Here is a 21,277-nt window from a genome sequence, read left to right on the forward strand (position 1 = left end):
TTATTTATTTTATTTATTTAATGATTATTTGATAACCAAGTAGGTGGGCTGGTCCAAAAACCCTTTTCAGCCAGGACCAGAGCATAGAAATGAAAGCATACAAAGAATCAGATAATAGTACAAAGAACATTTAGAAAATGATGGCTGCACCAAGCATATTTACAATGGTGCAATAATTATTACATTTTAAGACAAGATAAGAATTATTAGATTATAGCAAGAAAAAATGTTTTTTGTTTGAGCACTAATATTTTAAATATAAGACACAGCAAAGCTGCAGATTGTTAAGTGTTAAGTAGCATTTCCATCTTGAGTCAGACATTATCATTAAAATATTTGCATTCAGCATTATTAAGGAATGATCAGGCAAGAGTTATTTTGAAATCCTGAAAGGACTCTATACACCTTATTTCAGAAAAGAGTTTGCTCCATAATGCAGGACATTTTCTGGAGAGTGCCCATCCCTCAACTGAAGTTGGTAAGAGTAATAATTTCTTGTTGTCAGTTTTACAAGGTGGGATTGTTCCTTAAAAGGGAATAATATTTTTAAAAGGGATAATATATCCTTTATTTAATACCTTGAATTATAAGGTGCCTGTTGGGCAATTTGATCTTTCTGTAACAGGTAGTTATTTAAGTTTGGGTGAAAGACGGCTACCTTTGAGTGATAGTCATCAAGAAGTGCAATCTACAAATCTCATTTTCAGTAATTTACAATATTTGTGTTTTATAAGTGGAGTGAGAAGTGAACATGGGTAGACTGTATTTCAATTTGGGGGGTAGGTACTACATTCTTGGCTGAGGTTATTCTAGCTAATTTACAATATGTGTGTCAGTAATATAGTGAGAAGTAGACATGGGTAGACTCTATTTCAGTTTGGGATTACTACATTCTTGGCTGAAGGGAGAGCAGATGTGAAATCTTGTATCAGAGTATAGCTGCAATAAAACTTTGTTAATGATTTTGTCAATGTGATTAGAGAAAGTGAGAGAGGGACTGGGGTGAGACCTAAGCACTTATACTCAGTGAAAAAGGAGATGGCATTCATAGATTCATAGACTGTTACTGTGCTAATGACCCAGGGGTCCTTTCTAAGCCTAGCCAAGTTTTCACAAAAAAATAATGCTGTCATGTATTCAAATAGGATATTGAGGGCCAGACATTTATAAGCTACCTCTGTCCATAAAGGACATGGGTGCCAGGTCTGATGTAAATTTCCTATTCCCCATCCACTGGTCTAGATTGTCCTTAAACTGGGTAATAGACAAACTCAGCTTTACATGGATGGAAAACCTGTTCCATAGAAGGGGCAGTGTCTGGGATGCATATCTGTCTCTCCAGCATGTTCTTTTTAAGTCATAGACAAAATTCAGGTCCCTAGCCCTTGTATTTCTGGTACTGTTTGACTTATGAATATGGAGGAGAGTCACTTAGGTTTCATCCCGGTCCCTCTGACTCATCATTAGATAAGAAATGGAACTCTCTCCCTTCCACACTAAGGACAATGTTAAACAGAAACAACTTAAAAACTCAGCTTTACACCTACCTCTCCTCCAAATGGAAATATAACTGCATTTTCCCTACCTAGAACTCTTTAACTAAAGCCCCTAGGAAGGTATCCTCCTGAGTTCCTAAGCATCTTATAGCTGGCTATAACCTTCTATAGCCAATTAAACTCAAAAGACAGGCACAGCAGATCAGAAAGAGATGTTTATTTCCACTCCACGAGCAAACCTCACAGTAAAAAAACAAAAACAATAACGCCACTACAGTTCTGAGCGCGTTTTCGTTGACATGCACTTCATCAGAAAAGCTAAACAGTGCTCAGTGTGCTAAATTTATAAGTCAGATGTTATTTGAATCTACCAATGGTGTCTCCTAACTAATTAAAATGTTAATACATTCAGTTAATATCCTTGTTATTGAAATTACAGATTTCTTAATAAAATCAAAGAAACAATATCACCATCTAGTGGTGAATCAAAAGCTTTACATGCAGGAATACATAGTAAAAATGTATATAAATATTGTATGCTCTAAAAAACATTTTAATTAATACATAAAAAATGTACCTGTGTGCAAAATGTTTGAAAAACATGTAAAAATGTATGTATGAAAAATAATAAAATGTGCATGAAAAATATATAAAATATATATATATATATATATATATATATATATAAGTACAACTGATGTATGGGTGAGTGGTTATAACTTGGTTGATCTCAACTTTAATACTGGTTTTAGAGAGATAATTTAATTTAAACCTGGGTGACTGCTAGCCTCAAGCATTAATTGCCAAAATAACTCCCTGTATTCTAAAGAGGCCTTCCAAGGACCACCCCTGGGATTGGGGGGTAATACCTCTTTGATGAAGAATAGGAATTTTGCAGATTTACATGTTAAAGTATGTTTAAACAAAGTGTTATTAGTGTTTTCCTTCCTTACATCGTATAGGTGCTCATACACCCTTTGTCTCAGCCTTCTCTCGGTTTTCCCTATATAAAAGGAATCACATGCCTCACAGGTCACCATGTATATCAAACCACAAGTATTGCAATTTGCAAATCATTTAGTGGTGATAATTTTGCCTCTACTTTTCAAATATATTTTCTCACCTTCATTGATGTTGACACAGTAATGACAGTTTCCACATTTATGTGTACCCAACTTGTTTGAGAGATGTGTGACCTGTTTTCCACCCTCAAGTATGTTTTTAATGTTACATCCTTTTTTAAATACTACTTTTAAGGGTTCTTCAAAGTTCAAATTAAAATCTGAAAAACTGGCAAACCTATTCCACTCGTCATTAATAATATTTTTAACTAAGTTGGTTTCGCCGTTGAAAGTAATAGTCAAAGCTGAATTGTAGTGTTTTATGTCTACTGGAGAATTGTTTTTAATGTTGGTGTTTCCAAAAATTTTGTTGAGTTACTTTCAATGACGAAACCCATGCAACTCATTAACAGAGACATTGGGAACCTCCAAACACTGGACCCTACCCAGTTTGGCTTTGTTAAGGACAGATCATGCCCTTAAACCTGGTGGACTTCTTTGAGACAGTTATCAAGGCTATAGACGAGGGAAAGGTGGTACACACAGCATACCTAGACCTCGCAAAGGCCTTCAACACCATTCCCCATTCTGGTATTATAGACAAGCTCACCAGCCTGAACATAAACCCCTATGTCACAAGATGGGTTGCCAACTAGCTCATGGACAGAACCCACATGGTGAGAGTTATGGGAGCTAGGTCCGACTCTAAACTGGTTACAAGTGGCATTCCCCAGGTCTCAGTCCTAGGACCCCTCCTGTTCGGCATATACTTCTCAGAGGTACAGGCAAGCACAGGAGGACTACGGCTGACCAAGTTCGCAGACACCTGCAAACTAGGGGCTATAATTGACTCTCTGGCTGACACAGACATCCTCCAAAAGGGTCTCAGTGAGATGGATACCTGGTGCCAAAATCATGGCCTCAAGCTAAATGCCAAAAAGTGCATAGTCATCCCCTTTGAAAAAAACAAAGTACCCACAGGCTACCACATAGGTGGTAGTCCCCTAAATACGGAAGATGTAATAAGGGATCTGGGGACCCAAGTAGATAGTAATCTCACCTTTGATAATCACATTGCCAAAGTGGTTAGAAAATCCTTCTACGTGGCACACCTAATCACAAAAGGGTTCGCATCCAGATCAAAAGAGGGCATTGTGCCCCTCTACTCATCACTCATCAGACCCATCATAGAGTACAACACCCCATTTGGGATGTACCTTACAAGACACCTGCAACAGCTGGAAAGACCACAGAAGTACCTCACCAACAGGATCACTGGCCTCAAACAGATGCCCTATGCAGCTCGACTGAAGAAACTCCAGCTGTACCTGGTTGCATACCGCCTACTAAGAGGTAATCTCTGCCTGACATACATGGCCATGTCCAACCCAGAATTGATGGACATGCTCCATCTAAAGTAAACCTTATCCCCTCAAGCCACATGCTCTAGGGATCTAAACCTCACCACAACAATAAATAGGACGTGCTGGAGGGATAGATTCCTGTTCCAGAGACTTCCCATGCTTTGGAACAAGATTCCAATCTACATTAGACAGAGCTCCTCACTAACACTCTTCAAAAGAAACCTTGACGAGTGGATGGGAAACAGAAAGTGTACCCCGGGGATCACTTCAGTGGCTCTGCTGGACAGAGCCACATGGAACTAATCTAAGGGGTTGGCTTAAGCCAACATATTCTGGCTAGTTATAAATGCCTTAGGGCAGATAGCCTAGTAGCTACCTATGAACAACTACATTGCTTATGACAGAGTCATACTGGTACCTGTGGTTCAATGACCTGAATGGCTGTGTGACTCACTGGATCCTAGCCCCAGAAAGGCAGCTAACTATGACTCTCTCCTTACTCAGTCTATTGAGGGGGACATCAGTGTGCCTCACTATAGAATCACCAATGACCAGGAAATTTGGCTATGTGCTGGTTTGCCTTAACAGCTTAGCAGTGGAGTCATTGGATACAGTGTTCCAATGTGTATCTGTGGGAGGTGTTTTAATGGAGAGTTTACGTGATGGCTGAGGACCCTTTCTTGGATTATACTGTGCAGGAGGTCTTAGTGTCTTAGAAAGGTTACCTGTAAGTAACTCAGCATAAGTAGTTTTATGTATAGGGTCTTTACACAGTGAAGTAAACGCTGTTCAAGTGTCACTGGCAAACTCTATAGGATTGGTTTGGGTTGTATGAGAGAGTTTGCCTCCAGCATTAAAGTGTAGTTGCAGTTCTCACATACACTGTCTGTTTGATTAAGAATTAGTGTGTTGTCAGTATAAATAAGGCAATTTCTACAATGCCTCAGAATACCCATCTCGACCAGACTGGCCACAGAGAGAGTTAGAAAGTGCATATCCATGGCCACTGATCTACTAGGGCTGACTCGGGAGAACTTAAATATTGAACAAGTCAATAAGAGAAGCAACTTGATGAGCAACATTCAGCTATGAGCAAACTAGACGTTTTAGTTGTTAATAAAATATGTCTAGACAGTGATGCCACAAGAGTGCAGATAACAGACCTGAACAAAGACATTTAGAATAACAGGCACAATAAGCCTGTACCAGCAATTCCCAGCTCAAAAGGTGAAGGCTACCCTCTCCTCCCACAAGAGTGTAGACCACAAGCCTTCCTAATGTAAAATAACTGGTTTGGAGCTCAAGTGGTTAAACCAGAACAAAGACACTTAGAATAATAGGCACAATATGTCTTCACCAGCAATTCCCAGCTCAGATGGGAGGAGGCTACTCTCTCCTCCCAGAAGAGTGTAGAACACAATCCTTCTTAATGTAAAATAACAGGTTTGGAGCCCAAGTGCTTAAACCAGAACTGAGAGACTTTCAGAATAACAGACACAATAAGCCTCCAACCAGCAATTCCAACGTAGAAGGGTGTAAGCTACCACTCCTGGCACAAGAGTGTAGACCACAAACCTTCCTTATGTAAGATAACTAGTTTGAAGCCCAAGTGCTTAAATCAAAACTAAGAGGCTTATAATAACCGTTATAATTTTATCAGGCTACTAACAATCAGTAACAAATGCAGCAGATTAAATGAAACTGATCACTTTAAGACTGCAGAAAAAAGTAAAATAAAGTACTAAGGTAGGTAGAAGCACAGATGCAGTAAAATAGCTGAATAAAATGCAATTTTTCAAGTAAGTGAGAAGGGAGGAAATAAAAGATAATTCAAGTTTTAGAGACTAAGGGTGTGGGCCTTCCCAGATGATCCTTCAGTACTCATCAGAATAAGCTGATGAGATGGGATTTGGTTGAGTGTCCAAAATCAGATTTATAGTAGGGCAGGTAACTCAAAAGCCACCAAGTTTAAGAGTATGACACCAGTAGGGTAGGTGGATGGGAAAAATCAAATGCAGACAGAGATCAGCAATAGTAAGGCAGAGACCAGCAAGTCAAACAAGCACTATAGCTAAATAAAGATGCCTGTAAATATTTCTAGGGAAATGAGGAATGCTATTTCTCAGCACCTTCCATTAATTAACTGGATGTTATTCATTGTCTGCAAAGGAATTTTTTTCTAACTTTTCTAACTGACCTCAGCCAAGACCTCTTAAAACTCCAAAAGAACAAAAAACTTAAAACAAAACAAAATGCAATATAAGAAAAAAGACAAAAACTGGAAATAACTGAACCTTTAATAAATAAATCAAAATCAAATGCAGACAAAAATCAACAACAGTCAGGCAGAGAACAGCAAGTCAAAGAAGCACTACAACATTACTTTTATTATCTGAAATAATAATAGCTAGAATTAGGTGGGATTTATGAGGTGAAAAGAAGGACATAACATTGATTCTGCAGTGGCTGATCATTATTTTATAAGAGTTTGTCCAGTGGCAAAGGATGCTGAAGGATCATTACAGGTGAGTGTATAGGGTAGATGGAGCAATCATTTGTTCAGAATAGTAGAATATCACCTGCATATAATAGGTCACTTAAATGGAGTTCTCCTGGGAGGACATTAAGAAATAGAATAGGAGGGGCCATGTCTAGACAGAAATCTGTTAGAGTAAAGCTAAAGTGTTCTATTATGGAGATGGCTTTCAAACCATTCCATGGTATTTTGGCCAAAGATAAACTTCATCAGTTTATTGAGAAGTAAGTGTGGTCAGCCGTTTCAAGTGCCCTGATCATGTCTGCAAAAAGTCCTGCATTGGTAAGCCCCTCAATGATATTGCTATATATTAAGTTTGTGGCTGTAACTAATATGAAAGCTATGCTGAAAGACTTTCTAAAACAATATTTCTTATCTTATAGTAGTCCATAACTGTTTATATGTATTAGGAACTGTTTGTGAGATACTTTCTCAAACAATTTTTCAAGACAGCAGAGAGTGAAGATAAGCCGGAGGTCCTTATGGGATTTTGGAGGGGGTATTTTAGGAAGTAGGTTGATGATGAATGCTATTAAAGCTGAGAGAATAACTTCAGTAGTAATTGACAATTTTATATATGAGGGTAAGGAGTTTAACAATATTATCATCTGCTATCCTGGTGGTGTTGTGGTAGCGTTGTCGCCTCACGGTTAGACGTCCGTTTAATTCTCAGTTAGAGTGCCCTCTGTGTGGCGACATGCGTAAATGGGCGTTCCTTCATTGAAGGTTGTGCGTTAGGCCCGGCAAGCCAGCATGTAAAAATCTACTGCCAATCATTAGTGGACCGGAGTTCCGCTGTGGCGAGCCCTAACCGGGAAAAGCCAAAAGACACAAGAATCATCTGCTATCCTAAGGAAAGTAGGATGTAGTGGTGAGAACCTAGACAACAAGTGTTTTAAGTTTTTGAACTGGGTTTTGGTTTCTTTTATAGTGATTTCTCTAAATTGGAAAATAGAAGTACATTCATCCAAAATATATAGTTCTAGTCGAGGGTTGTTGACTGGTAGTTTTGCATAAGATGAAATGTGCTGGTAATATGTCTGATTGAAAAGGTAAGAAAGGATTTGTATTCTTCATCAGAGTTGATAAATGGGTTAAGGTTACCTGAGTTGGGAAGTTACTGGTTTTAGTAAATTGACCACTTAGTTACTTCAGTTCCTTCCAAAATAGTTTTTGATTAAGTGTAGCAGTTACATGCGTAGATCATAAATACAGTGCTTTAGCAGCATCAGCTGTTATTGTGGTTTGCTTTCTTCAGATGATATAGTTTTGTTGGAGATTATATTATTCAGATGTGATGTTCCAATGTAGCTCTTGAAAAGCAGCACTTGTAGTGAGCTTACCTTGTTAATGTATGAAAATAATGGAACAAATAAATATTACTTCTGGCAGTTAGTGAAAAAGATTAAGTGCTTCTTATGGTACAAGGTTTGATTCCCTCAGCCTTCATTTGCCTACTGTGTAACCTTGAGCAAGTCACTCAACGGTGGTCTGGGGCAATTTTGAATTTGGGCTAGTCTCCTCAATGGTGCCTGAACTGCATGCCTAGTGAATACCTACTCCCAGACAACATTTACAGGCCAGCCTTTTTTATATATTGTATTTATGTATATAGCTCTGTACAAACATGAATATACTTCCTTATGTTGTTGATGCTGATGATGTTTTAATGTATGAAGTTTTACATGTATGTTATAGGTCTATGCATGCCTTACATAATTTTTTTTCCATACATGCTGATGTCCTATGCAATTATACTGGGATGTGGTATCTATGAAGTGCTTGTGAGGGTATCATGCCACATGGCTTCCACAGTGGTAGAGACCTTGTTGCCTATGTACTGTAGCCTCCTTTGTCAGGATGCGATAAAACATCTATGTGCCATCACGCATCAAGTGGTTATGCTTCTGTCATTCTTGCCCTCTAATGTACTCTCTTTCTGCCACACATAGCTGGTATGTGATGCATAGACCTGTCCATGTGCACTGCTGCACATCTCATCTTGGTTTATGAATTCTGTATGTTGTCATGTGATGACTTGTCTTTACATAAATTACCATTGTGCGTGATGGTATACTATGATTATAAATATGCATATCCATTTAATTACGCCAAACCTTGGAGTATTATAGTATAAGACTTTTGGAATTTCACCCTTTGTCTTCAAAATCTGGCAGAGGTTAAATCTTAGTAACCTGTCAGAAATAAAACAATGCCAAATCCTGAAGCCTCTCTGTATAATTCAAGTTTTCCAGTCCTGTGATTTTCTATCAGGGAATCATTGTACCTTTTCAAGTTGTTTCAGGACGTTTGTTGGAAGAGTATAAACTGCAGCACAGTATTCAATAATGAGATAGATCAGTGAGGTATAAAGTGGTACCAAAGTAGAATCACCCTAGCTAACTCTTATCTTTTACCCTGTCTTCAGTATAGCTTACCTATTTTGACTAATATTCACATCTCTCTTAACCATGACCGGAGCAATGCTATAATAAGATACCTAGATTTGCAGACAATCTGCCACATAAAGCTCTTCATTGCTCTGCATTATATGCTCTCATCTTGTTAAAACTGCCACATTAACTAGCCCGTATACAAGTTCTTCTAACCCATAAAATACTACATAACCCCTCTACCTGCCTTTCTGTCCCTTCAGTACAAAATCACTATCTGCCAAAAAAACCTCTGTGCTCTCAAGGCAAAAACCTGTTTGGAATCTATTAACCAAACAAAGTATGGGACAAAATCTATACTCACATTGTATGCCAAACTATGGAACTCTCCTAAATTCAATAAAAACTATATCTAGTCGTCAAGTATTTCTCACTAACTCATGGCGACGCCTACTCACCTCACCAGTATGAGCTGCATCAACAAATACTTCAGGTTCATATTAAAGACTCATCATACTATTTAGCTGTACCTTTCAACATCTGCCCTTCTCCCCATTTTTAGGGAGACTTATATGTTTTATATATATCTATCCATATATATATATATATATATATATATATCTATCTATATATATATATATATATATATATATATATATATATATATATATATATATATATATATATATATATATATATATATTTTTTTTTATTAGTATAATAGAATATACTTATAATGCTTTTGTATATAATGACTGTCATATTATTATTATTTTTTTTAATTTTTATGATTACATCACTGGTGTCTCCTCAAACTTTATTGTATCCTATATATTCCACTGTTAAATTCTATGTGTGTTTGTGTGTGTGTTTGTATATTTGTATATATATATATATATATATATATATACATATATATATATGTGTGTGTGTGTGTATATATATACATATATATATATATATATATATATATATATATATATATATATATATACACACACACACACACACACACACAGTGTATATACACACTTTTTAAAACTCACATCTATATTACTGTGTTATTTGATGATTTCTAATACTGTGGAACTTTTCTCCCTGGGCCTCTGCTGAAAATGGCTATTTATTACCCAATAACACTTTCCTGGTAAACAAATGTCAATAAATAAGGAAATAAAGTGATATTCATGTCATACATATTCCCTTTTGGAATTATATTAGCCACAGGATATACTTTTTTGATGTTGGTATAGACTCACTGGTCATTTGAACTGTCATCCATAGCATTTTGCTTATGGGATTATTCTATGATTTGTTTTTTTTTACTATATGTCCTAATAGTACAGGGTGAAACCATTATTAATGTATAAAGTATATATTTTTGTTGGAATCTTTGAGAACTTCAGCATCTTTTATTGCAGTAATTATGCTACCTGTCTGTGCTCATTAGTATATCTTGTTATCCAGCACACATTTCCCATGTTTATATCTGAGAAGAATAATCTAAAAAGAAATTATTCTAGAACAGAGCCATGTGGGACAGCTGTGATATTTCCCTTTGGCAAACCAGATAAGCCCACACTGATTTATGTCTTGTTGTTTAACTAATATTTTACCCATTGAAGTACATCTGAGTTGACACTTGATACCTTAGAAAAGTCATGTTAAGTAGCATGTACCTTTTTTGGTACTTGCGTATTATCACAACCACATTATGTAAACATGATTTAGACTGCAGTTATGTAGCAATTTGTGGTGGGGATATTCTATTTCAGTGAGTTACCCATATGAAAATGTCACCACGGAATAAGGTATTGGTATACTGTAGTTGTTTATTGCACTTTAGTTTTTTAAATGTATATTTCAGTTAGACATTCACCAACACCTTTTATATGCTAAACAATAGAGCAGCAACCACGTTTAAAAGATGATGGGATGCACCATTAAAAATTCGGCACTGTTGGGGTATATTAGCCCAGCTGTGTCTGGCTGGGGCAGCTAATACATATTCTAGCTTATTAGGTAGCACTTTAACTGTATCCTTCTACTGAACCCTATTGGGAACAGCAGGAAGAAGAACAAGTGTACTAAAAACCTGTGAACCTTGCATGCTGCTGTGGACCGTTGGGAAGTTTTAGTTCATTCAAATGCCATTCCACATATTAATGATAGCTGTTCTGCAGGGTGGTTTTTTTTATTACTAGAAACCACCAACAGCAAAACCAATATATTGTTTCTTTGTTTAATTAATAATCTTTAGAAGTATGTCACTCGAAATACAACATAAATCACACAAGCTGCTCAGCTGTGCATGTATAACGGGTGCACAGTCCATTCCAGATGACGATAGTTATCAATTACGTTTCCTTCCATTTATTTTAAACTTGAAAACCAATAACACCAAATGAAGTACACACACAGATATCCAACTTGTTTTCCAAATCTTTGTGAGCTATATATAATATACCTCGGCAGGAGAACGGATTGGAAATAAGCCGCATCTCCTGTTCGCAATGTGGTTGCGATAATGTTAAGTACCCTTTTTTTTATTTTTGCCCATGATATTTTCAATAAATGTTTAGGTTTCCTGAAGTGGTTTGGGGGGGAAATAATTGTAGAGTTGCATGGGGTTTCAGCCTATTGTACAAATGTAGTGAGAATTCTATCTTTATCAGTTAGTCTTGCAAATGTCATTATGATAACCCTGGAAAAATTACATTCATTACTATTTACAGTTCCGGGAGCCAGGTCTATCAATGATATCTGGCTTTTGTAAGTTTTAAGGTCTCACTGAAGAGATCTATTAAGTAATGTTTAGGGCGGGCTGATGTATGTGTTTGTCTTCTGACATAAAAAAAAAAATGACATTATACCTCTATTTCCTTGCTTCAAGTTCTAATGTTCTGTTTTCATAAATCTTATTTCCTTCTTCATAACCTGATTTTTTTTATTCTAATTCTTTTCCCCGGCATTTTAAAATTCTAAGCTATTATTTTATACTCTGTTTTCTGGAAAAGGGTCACCTCCTTTGTTTACTCAGTCTGTCTGTTATCTGTTTTATTAGAATATTTTATTAGACAAAAGTTGTTAATGTACTGCAAAGCAACAAATATAAATTACTACATTTTCTTCAATAAAATAACCTATAATAATAATTTAGAGTAAACGATAAAAAATGATCCCAGTGTCCAACAATATGAAACAAAAACGCCAAAGAATTGACGTAAACCACACCAGGAATCTGGAAACTGTGCTGGAAACAACGTTCGTTTATTAGTTGAACACAAACAGAGGTTAAGCGCTTTCTTCAGAATACTACTGCCTTCATCAGAACAACAAGTACTGGAATTCATCAACTTATATACAAACACCCCACAAGAAAAACCCGCCTTTTTCATCAATTAATCAATTATACCATTGTGTTCAAAGTTTGTATGACATTATCTTATACAAACAAAGTTTCTATAAAACATTTCTCATACAATACATGAAACTATACATATTGCAAAACTCATACATCCAAATGTCCACAATACAAAATAAAATATTGTATGAACTATTATGTAAAAGTCTCAATAAAATGACCAAAATATAATAAATGCATAAAAATCCTTTGGCGTTTTTGTTTCATATTGTTGGACACTGGGATCATTTTTATCGTTTGTTGTTTGTTATGGAATCTATGCAGGAGACTTTGAATTTGTCTACATCAGTCTCCCGTGAGGAGATTGATAAAATCCACTCAGAAATGGCAATCATTAGAGGCGAAATCACCCGCCTAGTGGAACTGCTCACTCCGCCTTGTACTGCACAAAACAAGTGTGCGCAATCTAACTTCATGTTACCAACGACTATCCGTTCCTCTATTGGCCATGGTAGTGATGACGATATTCCTAATGGACAGAGGAGATTCTCCTCCCCACTTTCGTCTAGATGCACGCCGAGGAAGGAATCTAATGAACAATTTGTTTGCCAAAGAAGTTCTACCAACATTTTGACAGTGACCGATAATACGGATGAGGATCAATTTTTGATATCTGGCGCCAAACCCAAACGCCAACCTCCGGTTCGGACATACGCCGGTGAAGAAAAGAACAGAGCGGTTCTTAACACACATACTAAAGGTACTGTTTCAGATTCTTCCCCTCAGGGAGGCTCTGTGAAAGGGCAAATATACAATTTGGACAAATTCATGAAAATGCCTCTAGATTTTAAGGACATTTCTAGGTTTGGGTATACCAATCAACAGGAAAGAGGTGTAGGTGATCACCCTTCTTTGAAGAAGCTTATTTATTCATTTGGTAATAATTTAAGTAAAGTCAAAAATATCCAAGTTGAAAATATGTATCTCCGTAAATGTTTGGACAGTGGTGTAATACCCATGGGCCTGCGTTTTTTCAAGGAGCCCATGGGCATTGACATGAATGCTAAAAACATCAAAACGTGTAATGACATGTTTAATGAATTTGGAAAAAAGTTTATGTCATTTATAATTGAATGTAATGATTTTAAAATAAGTACGTTGTTAAATGAAATTGAAAACACCGACAAACTCATACAAAATGATATGCTTTTTGCACATTGGGAAAAGTTATACTTCAAACAATTTGAGTATGCTGAGAGTATGTATAGGAAAACTTATGAAAGAAAATGTAGGAAGTTACAGAGAGATATTGCGCAGTACGAGAAAGGAACTGCATACAGGTGGAAAACCAACAATGATAGAAAATACGTAGTGGCTAAATCGGACAGGAAACACTCTAATTTTTATAATGACAGTTTTGCTTACCCTAATGATGAGGAGTGTATTTTATCAATCTCCTCACGGGAGACTGAAGTACACAAATTCAAAGTCTCCTGCATAGATTCCATAACAAACAACAAACGATAAAAATGATCCCAGTGTCCAACAATATGAAACAAAAACGCCAAAGGATTTTTATGCATTTATTATATTTTGGTCATTTTATTGAGACTTTTACATAATAGTTCATACAATATTTTATTTTGTATTGTGGACATTTGGATGTATGAGTTTTGCAATATGTATAGTTTCATGTATTGTATGAGAAATGTTTTATAGAAACTTTGTTTGTATAAGATAATGTCATACAAACTTTGAACACAATGGTATAATTGATTAATTGATGAAAAAGGCGGGTTTTTCTTGTGGGGTGTTTGTATATAAGTTGATGAATTCCAGTACTTGTTGTTCTGATGAAGGCAGTAGTATTCTGAAGAAAGCGCTTAACCTCTGTTTGTGTTCAACTAATAAACGAACGTTGTTTCCAGCACAGTTTCCAGATTCCTGGTGTGGTTTACGCCAATTCTTTGGCGTTTTTGTTTCATAATAATTTAGAGTAGTTGGCAATGAAAGAATTATAAAAAAACATATTGTCCAAACAATAAAGATGTTCAGAATCAAGCTATGGTCTCTGGAGACAAAATGTAAACTCTCACTGGTGCACTCTCTGCTTTATGAGAGGACCTTGATGCTAGTACTTGCCTTTATGTATATGGCTACTTGCCACTGCAATCTTTATCTAGCGATTAAAGAAAAGTTTAGCATATTCAATTGTTTTATACAGCAAGATAAAAGAAGGTAATTTTTGTTACTGAAACTAATTACATGTTTTGACAATAAATTGACAATATCTATATGTACAGAAAGAGGCTACATGTTGTCCAAAATTGTAAGGCACCACCCAGGAAAGGTATACGGCAATTGGCACAAAACATTAAAATGCTAAGCTGTTAACTAGTTGCTTTCTCTAGCCCAGAGTACAGAATTAGATTTTTCTACCTGTTTTTACATGCTGTATGACTTCAAATGAGTCACTTAATCAGAAGGTACTCTTAGGTCACCCCTGAAAATGGACACATCAGGTTGGTTTACAAAGTTACAGATGTATTAAAGAAAGTTATCAGCTTCCTACAAGTAACTGGCAGACAGCCACTGACATTGTTTTGTTTGCACGGGTTTGGCAACACTTGTTAAGTTGTGAGAATCTGCAGTTACTTTTAGATGGGCTAGGCTTTCCACTTAAAGTGGTATTTGAAGTTAGACACCACCTGCTTTCTGGCTAAACCCTCAAAGTCAGTTCCTTTTTGTTTTGCTTTAGCTAAAATGTGCAGCTCTCTCAACAGTAATATTATTCTCATTCAGAGGCAATCCTCAAGGCATTCCTGCCACGATGGCTTTGGCTTACAACCTCCAGCAGTGGCACACTAAGTGGTCTTCAAACACTATTCAAAATGTAGATTTTTTAAGAAAAGTGTACAAGTACCAAATCATTATTGTTTTCTAGCTAAATGGCATTTTCTTCCAGAAATTTCAAGAAAATCAAAAAGAAGTTCTGCTGAAATAATTCCAAATATGGGATGTTCTGCTCAGCTCAGCTCACCATTACATGTAATGACCTCCCACTTTCAGTCTATGACCTTTTTTCTGTACAACTCTGAATTGCATGCTAAATGAAATCCTGATAAGCTATGTGATGCTATACATTTTAGACCTCCATAGTTCAAGGCTCATCAACACAAAACTCTTTAATCTGCAATAAAAAGCATTTAACTTTTAATTATCAGTTTAGAATCCAGAACTTTGGATTCTCGGGGTTGGGAGGGTGGCCTAATAGTTAAGGTGTTTGCCTTACAAACACAAGCTGCAGGGTTTGAGTCTTACAAGGGATAATTGGCTAGGCTTAAAGTGGCTCGCAAGGGCAGTTAGCCTAGTACTAAACTATGAACCTATGAAAGACGATTGCCATTAAAGGTATGACTTAAGTATTTAGCTCAGTGATTTTTAAAATAAATGGTCTATATCTGTTCTGCAACACCTTTCTAATCTGCATATCCCTTCTAGAGCAAGGAAATGAATACTATTGCATTACCCAGTAATTCAAATGACTTATTTAGCTAAACTGCTAATGGTCCTAAATGACTGCTTAGTATTACCCTGTAAACCTATGAACATTATCTGTAAAAACACTCTCTGTACTATGCATCACCCCCCCATTTCTTTCTAATTATGCTGTCTCCCAGATTGTGCCTTAAATAATAATTTTACTTGGTATCGGTAATTAACTTGGTCAGGTACTTACCTGATAGTCAACAATCAAATAAAGTATTAGCAAGTTCAGACTTGGGTTTATTATAGTGCTTGTTTGCTAAGCACTCTACAAAAGCTATCACCAAATAATGTATTACGATTAATATAATATAAATAAAAATGTAATATGTAATATACATTTGTAATAAGTTGTTGCCATTAAGCAAATCAAGTAAGAGGATTACCATACAAAAACAGTAAGAGAGAATACAGTAGCAGACAGCTACACATTGTTGCACAATATAATTATGGTGTTGAGTGCTAAAAATTTTCAGCTAGTGCAATCTAGCCACCAATAAAACAACAATTAAATATTATATAATAAGTATAACAGTCAGTTGCATAAACTCATTTATTCTGGCATAAAATAATTATATTTTGTGAGATTGTGCTCATTTATTCAGAGCATCCCTGTGCCTGACTTGGACACCTGTGACTACAAGACTTGGATTGCTTCTAAAACCATCTGGACCTATAAAGCTGATTTAAGTATTTTTTGCACTTGCTCTAACTGTCTCAGTGCTATTTAACACTTCTGTGGTGCATTTATTGATTTAGTTGAGTTTATCACTGTTTTTTTCAGCCTGCACTTGTTAAATAAATGCCATCTGTTTGTTACTGTACTGCTCTTAGGTTGTTTTAACAGTATTCTAATATTTCCTAACCTCCTCTGGTACTATATAAGCTGTTCTGAGTTTGCCAAAGTTTGCCTGTGTTTGTCAAAATATTTCTATGTTTTGCAAAGTTGTTCTGTGTTGTTGTTCTCTTACATTCCTGATTTTACTGTATTTTTCTGCACTTTAATAAAGCTGTTCTGTTGCCTTAAGTAGCTAGTACAAAGCATAGACTAGATTCAGATCTGCTGAATCTAGACTGTATTGTTAAACTTGAGCACTATTCCAGCCATCTCACATTAGGAGAGCCCTGCTTGCACCCTTGTTGCAAAGTGTGTAGTCTGAGCCTCATCTGAGTTGGTGATTACTGGAGGAAAGCTGATTGTGTGCTTTCTCATTGGTAGTTTAGCTTAAAAGTGTTTAATTTCACCTGTATTTAAGCCTTGCATTTGCACGTGGCTGCGCACTGCAAAACGAGGTTCAGCAGTGCCCTGTTTAGACACAAACGCCTTGAAAGACAATTTTCTCCTAGACATCTGTTAGTGAACCCTCCTAAGCTTCCCTGCTACATTGTGGGAAACTTAGTTGTGCACAGATAAACGTTGCCATAGTTTTTACCCCTAACCTTCAATAGAATAAGCCCTTTTGTTAATCCTAGAGCAAAATCTGGCCAAATTAGCCCACTTCCCAGTAGTAGATATGGTAAAACTTACCATAATGGATGGTCAGTTTCCAACCATTTCTCTGGCCAGCCTGATTGACATGAGCATCCTGAGGCAATGTAATAATTGCCTCATGTATACTGACAACTACCTAGTCCTAAAATAAACAAATACAATATGTGAGAGATGTAATTACACTATGAATTTGGAATCAATTCTCTCACATAACAACAAACAGGACATCAAACAGGTTGTCAGCACACACACATAACCTCTCACACAAAACAAGGCCACAACACATAAACCCACATATGTAGTACTCAATAGAAGCATACCAAAAGATCAGTGACATCCCAAGCACAAACCACTTGCACACACTGCAAAGCAAATAGAATCCACTACACATAACAATACACACAACAGTGTCTCAGCAAATAAGCCCATAAGGCAAAACACCTCAAAAACCAAATGTCCTGGTCATATGCGACTCTATAGTGAGAAACACAGAAGTCCCCCACAGGCTCAAAAAGGAGAATGTCACAGTCAGCTGCCTGTCAGATGCCAGGATCCATCATATTACGCATACACTCAAGTCACTCAAAAACTCTGTCATAGTACATTTTGGGTGAATGAATTGAGATGTACCTCTCTGGACTATATGAGCGAGACATGACTGAGCTCTCAGATTATGTATCCCAGACTGATGTGTCCCTAGCCCTAAGCAGCATTCTACCTTCACCCAGGATGATGCTACAATATAGACAAAAAATGATTGACTTCAACAAGTGGCTTAGCTCCTAGTGTCAATCCAGGGGGATCCAGCATCTGTCAGCCTGGGAAGACATGGTTGACAGATCATGCTACTTTGCCAGAGATGGTCTTCACCTGTCTCTTCTAGTCTTCCAGATACTGGAAAAGGTGCTTTGCATCTCCCATAGTACCTTTTTTAGGCAATGTCAAAACAACAAAATTTCCAGTGTAAAAAAATCCAGTCAAGATAAACTTAATGTTAGGAGCCTAAACAGGAAACAGCACTCCCTGGAAGCACTCCTCACCTTGGAAGATGCTGACATCTGTGCAGTCACTGAGACATGGTTCAAGGCCACAGACAGCACCCTGGCTGTGCAAGGCTACAATGCCTTCTACATGTTCAGACCCCAAAACAAGTGTGAAAGAACCAAAAGTGAAGGTGTATCCATCTTCATGAAAGCCAAATACACTTCAGGACTAGTTAAACAGTATGACTCTCTTATGCTACTTCAGGTCCAACTACCTATAGGTAAAACACCCTCCTACATCATTGCTAGCTACAGGTCCCCCACCAAGAACCAACAGAAGCCCACGGCCTACCTGGACTTATTAGAGTCACTTACTATACAGCCAAACACTTTGGTCATGGGAGATTTCAACTTTCATCGATTGGGCAACATACAGGAACATAAACATGCTTGCCCTGAGGTTCCTGGACTTTTGTCAATACAAATGCCCTGGAACAGCTAGTCTGCACCCCCACAGGGGGCTCAAATGTCCTAGACTTAGTACTCACCAACATGGGGGGGTGGTCACTGCACTACCCCCTGTGTGTTGCCCTCCCTGGTAATGTCAGACCATAAATATGTGTCATTCAAAGTAATGATCAGACCTGACACCCCCACAGGAATAATAAAATTGAAAAATTTCTCCAAAGCAAACTATAGCCTACTAAGCAATGATATTAAAGGTTTCAAACCCTCTGATAAAACAGCCAACAATTACTCCTATGCAGAGCAGAGGAATACACAAATGCCCTATATAATCAACTAAACATTTGTATAGACTTGGCTACACCTGACTGGATCAAAAACCAGGTGCTTCTGAAAAAAACAGGCCACCCTGGTGGACCTCAAGTGTAACTAGGTTATATAACAAAAAGGAAGAAACTGATGTCAAAGAACAAGAGGGAACTTACTCAGCAGAAGAAGAATTCCCTCCATAGCATGAACAAGCAAATCAGATATCTTGTAAAGTCCTCTAAAACTAGTTACAAAGCTTAATTAGCATCCCTAGCTATGGATAATCATAAGGCATTCTTTACCTATGTGTAATCTAAAAGGGAATACCCAACTGTGTGCCAGACTTTTACTGGATGGTACCTCTCATACTGAATCTGAGGAAATTGCCAACTTGCTAGCTGAAAGATTTGGTGCACACTTCACCCCCACCCCTGTCTGCACCAGCAATACCCCAAAGCATACCTGACACCAGTCCTCCTCCTAGTATCTCCAAAGAGCAGGTCATATCCATGGTCTCCAAAGCTAAAAACACGGCCACTATGGGACCAGATAATATCCCAGGCTACTTACTAAATAATCTAAAACAGCACCTAGCAGAAGCACTTGGAACTCTCTTTAACCTCAGCCTGAGCACTGGCTTTATTCCAGCAGAGTGGAGAACAGCAACAGTAATCCCCTTGCACAAAGGGGGCCCATCAACCAACCCTGGGAACTATAGACCCATAAGCCTAACCAGCCCTATTTACAAGGCCATGGAAAAAATCATCATGGACCTTATCAATAAGGGCATAGGTGACCTTCAAACTCTTGACCTGACCCAGTTTGGCTTTATTAAGGGTAGAATCATGCTTATTGAGCGTGGTGGACTTCTATCACCAAAGCCTTGGATGAAGGCAAAACAGTATATACTGCTTATCTTGACTTGGCCAAGGCTTTTGACACAATCCCCCACTCAGGTATCATTGAAAAACTCTCCCAGCTGGGGATTAACCCATACATCAATAGATGTGTAGCCACCTGGCTCACTGACAAAATGCATACTGTCAGAGTTGTGGATCCTACCTCTACCAGTAGACCAGTTATCAGTGGTGTACCACAAGGATCTGTGCTGGGCTGTCTAATGTTTGAAATCTATTTCTTGGATGTCCAGGCAAAAGTGGATGGCCTGTGGCTTACCAAGTTCACTGATGATTGCAAACTGGGTGCAATCATCCAGTCCCCAAATGATGTTAACATATTACAAAAGGGGCTAACAAAGCCAAATGATTGGTGCCAAAGCCACAGACTAAAACTAAATGCAAAAAGAGCATTATTATTCCCTTTGGCAAAGAGGAAGTCCCTGCAAATTACAATATTGACAGCACCTCCCTAAGCTCAAAACCAGTGGTGTGAGATTTTGAACACAGGTTGATATCAATCTAATTTTCAATTACAAGTAAGGAATATAATAATTGTGACTCCAGTGGCCTAGTCTATTTAGCTAAATGTCAAATTTGCCATGCATTTTATGTTGGCAAAACAGAGCGTAAATGTCGACGAAGAATATATGAGCACATTTATGACATACAAATTCATAAAATCACCAATGCCTTACTTAAGCCCAAACAAAAATGCACTAATGCACGCTACAAGTTTTTTGTCTAAGAGAAAGTGAAAATGGATGGAAGGGATGCTCTGTGGGAGGAAACCATAGAATATAAAGAGCTATTGTGGCAGATCACCCTTCAAGTTAACAAACTTCCAGGGCTCAATGACAATATTTCTATTGCTCCTGTGCTAAAATTAAAGGCAGCTAAGTTATAATTGTTTTATTGAAGAATTGTTTTATTGGGTTTTATGATGTGATTTATTGTTAAATTATGTTTTTATAACATGTCTTTTTATAACATATTTAATTCTTTTTAAACAGCATTTTTATGAATGAAATATGTATTTTTAACATATTTTTAATATATTTAACACATATTTATATATTTTTATTCAGTGGAGTTTATATATGAAACTAGTATGAGTTTTAACTTCCCACCAATGTAATACAAAACCACTAAGCAATATATGTCTGTATTCAGCTTTTAGAATGGGCGGCCATGGTGGTGCAGCGGTTAGCATTGTCGCCTCACTGCAAGAGGTTCTCTTGTTCAATCCTTGGCTGGGGTGCCTTCTGTGTGGAGTCTGCATGTCCTCCCTGTGGTTGCATGGGTTTCCTCCAGGTGCTCCGGTTTCCTCCCACATCCCAAAAACATGCTGTAGGTAGATTGGACACTCTAA

This window comes from Protopterus annectens, chromosome 8.part1 (assembly GCF_019279795.1).
Source record: "Protopterus annectens isolate FY-2018-M chromosome 8.part1, PAN1.0, whole genome shotgun sequence".
NCBI classification, from domain to species: Eukaryota; Metazoa; Chordata; order Ceratodontiformes; family Protopteridae; genus Protopterus; species Protopterus annectens.